Source organism: Anomaloglossus baeobatrachus, chromosome 2 (assembly GCF_048569485.1).
Source record: "Anomaloglossus baeobatrachus isolate aAnoBae1 chromosome 2, aAnoBae1.hap1, whole genome shotgun sequence".
Lineage (NCBI taxonomy): Eukaryota > Metazoa > Chordata > Amphibia > Anura > Aromobatidae > Anomaloglossus > Anomaloglossus baeobatrachus.
The window spans coordinates 4,406,012-4,412,011 of record NC_134354.1 but is presented as its reverse complement, the minus strand read 5'-3'; positions in this window follow the sequence as shown (position 1 = coordinate 4,412,011).

Genomic DNA, 6,000 nt, shown 5'->3' with positions numbered 1-6,000 from the left:
CCATAAGAGCTTACACTCTACAGGAGAGAGAGGACCCTGCTGACCATAAGAGCTTACACTCTATACCGAGAGGACCCTATTGACCATAAGAGCTTACACTCTACGGGAGAAAGAAGATCCTGCTCACTACAAGAGCTTACACTCTACAGAAGAGAGAGGACCCCGCTGACCATAAGAGCTTACACTCTACAGGAGAGTGAGGACCCCACTGACCATAAGAGCTTACACTCTACAGGAGAGAGAGGACCCCCACTGACCATAAGAGCTTACACTCTATACCAGAGAGAGGACCCTACTGACCATAAGAGCTTACACTCTACGGGAGAAAGAGGATCCTGCTCACCACAAGAGCTTACACTCTACAGGAGAGAGAGAGGACCCCACTGACCATAAGAGTTTACACTCTACAGGAGAGAGAGAGGACCCTGCTGACCATAAGAGCTTACACTCTACAGGAGAGAGATCACCACTGACCATAAGAGCTTACACTCTACATGAGAGAGATCACCACTGACCATAAGAGTGTCGCAGGCGGGGGTGCCGGCCACGGCCTGTGGGGAGCTACTCGAGGCGCTCAGATCCGGGATCGTGGCGGTGGCTCGAGCAGCAGCTGGATCCGGGGCTTGTGCAACAGCCCGTCGCCCACAACGTAACAAATGGGTTATTTACAGGGGAGGGTTTGTAAGTGACGCCACCCGTGAGTTGCGTTGATGGTTGGTGACACCGCTGCTGCCTTGGTATGGGGCGCCCGGGGCTGATGGAGCGGGGCAGCAGGATGGTATCCCCTCCACGGGTAGGGGAAGTGTTGTCCCGGGGCCCAGGTGTTGGTGTAGGATGGTGTGCAGTGCTGGGACACCGTCTGCAGGCTGGACTGGATGATACCGGTGTACTCACTGTTGTTGATTAATTCATACAGAGTGCAAGTAGTAAACCAAGTGCCGGATTCCGGTAGCCTCCGGAGGGGTGTGCTCGGGTCCCACACACCAGTAAGCAGAACGGGGGCCCTTCCTCCTGCACTCTAATTTTGTGTCTTGTGTGTTGACTAGTCCGCATGAAATGGGAAAAGTCCACTCCCGGTGTCTTTGCTGTGGGAGCTGTGACCCGCGAGATCTAACCCTTGGGATTTTTGCAGGAACTTGCAGACGCCCTATCCCCTGCATTGGACTTCCATCTCGTCTATCTGGCCTACTCGTGGGACAAGATCTGGAACTTTGTCCCCTGCTGGCTAATCGGTAAGGTGCTTGAAGTAGTCCTTGCCCTGGGGTCCAGGTACCCCGACTGTGCACGGCCTCCGGACCGGATTCCTGCTGTCAGCACCGGCGGGCTACAACCCTGCCCCGGTCCACTTAAGGTCTCCCGCGACCGGATCTCCGTCGCCCTGCTCTGCCGTCTGCCACCTAGTCAGCTCAGGTAGTCCGGTAGTCCGGGAGCTACAACCCCCGACTACCACTTCACTCCTCTCACTTCCTCTGTCTAGACTCGACTTCAACTGACGTCCTCCCCTTACACCTCAGGACCCCTAGGTGGGCGTTACCATCTGCCTGACCCCGTCCACTGGTGTGTCCCTATTGTCTAAGGGGGGTGACTAGGCTTTGCTGGCTAGTGTTTGTACCTGTGTGTGGGATGTGTTGGAAGGCCAAGGAGGAGGGAATCCTGCATCTGGAAGATTTGTGCAGTCTCTGTGACAACCTGGTTTTGCCAGGGCGTCACAAGAGCTTACACTCTACAGGAGAGAGAGGACCCCACTGACCATAAGAGCTTACACTCTACAGGAGAGAGGACCTCACTGACCATAAGAGTTTACACTCTACAGGAGAGACAGGACCCCACTGACCATAAGAGCTTACACTTTACAGGAGAGAGAGAGGATGCCACAAACCATAAGAGCTTACACTCTACAGAAGAGAGAGAGGACCTCGCTGACCATAAGAGCTTACACTCTACAGAGCTTCCAGAATTTGCCTGTCTCGACTTAACCACCAGTAATGAGTCTAACTTGTGCCGATCAGACAACCCCAGACACAAGGGACGTCCATGATTAGAAGAACCTGGCTGCCTTTTTCTAATACCAGTACTTTCAAAGAGTTGTATCTAAATGTGAGCTCAGCCCCATTGAAGTGAGGCTGTCCGTGCAGAACACACAGAGCCCTGAGACACAGGGGCGGAAGGTTGGAGAAGAAGTCCAGAGGTTACTAGTAAATTCTGCGTAGAGAAATAACGTGAGGGGATTGCACTGGACACACGGGAAACTCTTGGTCATGGAGATAAGAGCCACAGCCGTATACAATGTAGAGACCGCCAGATACAGAGGAAGTCAGACTTCACATGGGACAATGGCGGTGGGGAGGTGTCACAAAGAATGGGCCTGAGACGACCCAGCCAGTGACCGAGACCGCAGTGACCACCTCACAAGCGAGGTTCAGAACTATTAATATCAATGCGCTTCACACACATTATATATATGGGGGAAGGAAGTGATCTGCCCTCAGGGGGAGATATTAAGGTGTCCGTCACCCCTGACAATACTGACAGCCTGTCACTGTCACAGAAGATCCGCTGCTCTGAGGACGGGAGAATTCCTGCAACTTCTCTAACAGTCAAAGTGCATTACCGAAACCTAAATATTACCAGAACCTGAATATTACCGGAACCTAAAGCGGGCTTTACACACTGCGATCTCACTAGCGATCGTACCCGCCCCCGTCGGTTGTGCGACATGGGCAAATCGCTGCCCGTCGCGCACAACCTCGCTTACCCCCCCCTCACACGCACTTACCTTCCCTGCGACGTCGCTCTGGCCGGCGATCCGCCTCCTTTCTAAGGGGGCGGTTCGTGCGGCGTCACAGCAATGTCACACGGCAGCCGTCCAATAGAAGCAGAGGGACGGAGATGAGCGCCCACCTCCTTCCTTCCTCATTGCAGGCGGGACGCAGGTAAGGAGATGTTCCTCACTTCTGCAGTGTCACAACCAGCGATGTGTAACAATCAAAATGACTGCTGGAACACCATTGTAAATGTGAACAGGGTGCTAGCCAAAAAATTCTTTATGTAGCATAAAGCAGTTCTGCTTGTTCATATTTCTCTGAATTTAGTGTGCAGCTTTTACTTCATATAGATTGTGTATTTTTTGGCTAGCACCCTGTTCACATTTACAATGGTGTTCCAGTTTGGTTAGGTATCCATGCACAGCAGGTTTCAGCCGCACAGAGGTAACATTTGGTTAGGGACCCCATAAATAAGAAATTACCGTGAAGTGGTTTTGGGGCAGTAATGTATTGATCAATATATTAGCTAAATATCTCTTCTTTTCAAAATAATCCTCAGCAGTTATGCAATATCACAAACATTTCTTTTCCACTTTTCCATATGGCTAGTTGTATTTTTCATTCTTTATGTATCATAAAGCAGTTATACTTGTTCCTATTACTCTGAATTTGGTGTGCAGCTTTCACTTCATACTTATAGCGATGTGTGCTGCCGCAGGAACGACGAACAACATCGCTAATGAGAGGTAAACGATTTTTGGTTTCAGGACGACCTCTCCGCTGCAAAAGATTTTGCCCTCTTTTGCGATCGTTTAAGGTCGCACATAAGTGTCACACGCTGCGATATCGTTAATGACGCCGGATGTGTGTCACAAACAACGTGACCCCGACGATAATTCATTAACGATATCGTAGAGTGTAAAGCCCGCTTAAATATTACCGGAACCTAAATATTACCGGAACCTAAAAATTACCAGAACCTGAAAATTACAGGAACCTGAAAATCAGAGATCCTGACTAGAGATGAGGGAGCCTCTAGAGCAGGGGTCGGGAACCTATGGCTCTTTTGATGGCCGTATCTGGCTCGCAGACAGGGCTCCTACCTGTCTATGGGCAAATGCCGGGGCCCTGGAGAGCCGGGGGGGCCCACTCGGCCTCGTCAGTTCTCCTGTCCCTTGGCCGGGGCCCACTCGCCTTTATAGTTCTGCTGCCCCCGGCCGAGTTCCGGGGACCGCAGTCCTCGGCAGCAATCTGCGGCGCCGTCACTTTAAGGCGCGCAGACATCCTGTTTTGAATTTCATCTGTGGGCGGAGCTACCACCTTCTCAGTCCCACAGATGAAGGAGGCGAGCTTCTGTCCGGCGCTGTGTGGGCCCCCTCTCCACCGTGACCTAATCGGGTAAATGCCCTCCCCGCCTCCCCATTATGGGCCCCGATGAGCTGCTTCTAACCCCCCAGATGTATGCCCTGCCAATCCCCCCCCCCGCCGATTCCGCAGGTGCTGGCCCCGCCGATGCCGCGGGTGCTGTACCTGCCGAGCCGCGGGTGCAGGCCCCACAGAGCAGCAGAGTTGTGTGTATTTGTCTGTATGTAGCAGAGTTGTATGTGTTTGTCTGTATGTAGCAGAGTTGTATGTGTTTGTGTCGCGGGCGGGGAGGAGGGTGTCAGCACACCGCGCTCACCCCTTCTGCTCGGGTCCGGCAGCTGCTCAGTGGTGGCTCGAGCGGTGGGCCGGATCCCGGGGTGTCTCGAGCGACACTCCTCGCCCGTGAGTGAAAGGGGGTGTTTGTTGGGTGAGGGGAATTGTTATAGTTCGTGACGCCACCCACGGTTGTGGTGATTGCACCACCGCTGCTTTGGATGGGGATCCCGGGGATGGTGATGGGAGCAGCCAGGTGTTGTGTTGCCCCTCCGTGGGTAGGGGTTGGTGATCCCGGGGCCCAGTGGGGTGCAGGGGCGCAGGGGCAGCGCTGTGCCTTGCGGCACTGAGGTACTCACTCTGCCAGTAAACACGACACAGTTCTCGGTAAACAAACGGCTGGTTGGACGGGTCCCTCGGACGGTTCACGGTGCTGCGGTTCCCTGCAGTTAGCGGTGACGGTCTCTTCCCTGCACCTTTGAAATGTCTGTTTGGTAGCGGTGGATTCCCACCGGTTACCCGCTCCCCGACTGCAATCTGGGCCGGAGGAGCTCCACACTTTGCCCGCAGGCGCCGGCCCTGGGAAACTGGTGCCTTGGCGGTGGCGGTGTTTCCCCGTTGTGGTTGGACCTTTGCCGTCAATCAGGACTTGCTTGTTGGGGGATCTACGTCCCCTTCACTAACGGATTTAGCAATTTACAGCGACTCCAAGCCTTGCTGGGATCCGAAAGCCCCTGCTCTGGTGCTGACTGCCCTTTGTATACTGCTCCAGGCCCTGGATACACACAGCCTCCGTGGCCCTTCCAGCAACCTCCAGACAGTCCCACTGCAGATCTTCACCGCTGTCTGCTGACCTTGCTGACTCCGTCTGGGCACACAGCCACAGACCAACTTCAGGCTTTCTGTCACTTTACTTGCTTGTCTCCTTTACACTTCTCTACTTTCACCACTGTCACTTAGCTGTTTACTTTCTCTCCTTTTGCTCCTCACACTTGCCCTGCCTGGGCTCATCTCCTCTCCTTCCACTTCCTCCTCCTCGACTCATCTGCCTGGTTTCTTCCTGCCTCCAGAGTTGTGAGCTCCTCGATGGGCGGAGCCAACCGCCTGGCCCACCCCCTGGTGTGCATCATCAACCTCTGGAGGAAGGCAACAAGGATTTGTGGGTTAGCTGGTGTACCTGTAGGGAATGTGGGGTGTGTGTGTGTTGTTATCTGTGTCCCCTGGCTTGCCCAGGGCGACACATTCCCCCTTAGCAAAACGCAGACCGTCCTCGGGCTGCCCGTCCAACACCGGTTTTATTTTCCTTTTTGTTTTTCTGAAAAGGTAAACGGTATAACATTATCAACTGTAAATAATATACATTTTTAATCACAACTCTTCCCAAGACGGGAGGCACATTTACTTTTAACGTTACAACGGTGTACGGTCACGGTTTCCGCTCTCTCCCACCCAAGCAACCTGGCCCTGATGCTGCCCCTAAAGCCCAGGCAGCACCCCTTGACCCACAGTCCAGCACACGGTACCCGAGCGGGATCTGTCCTTCCCCTCCAGAGGGTAGCCACCGGTTCCTTTGGTGGCTGGGCCCTAGCCTGCTCTG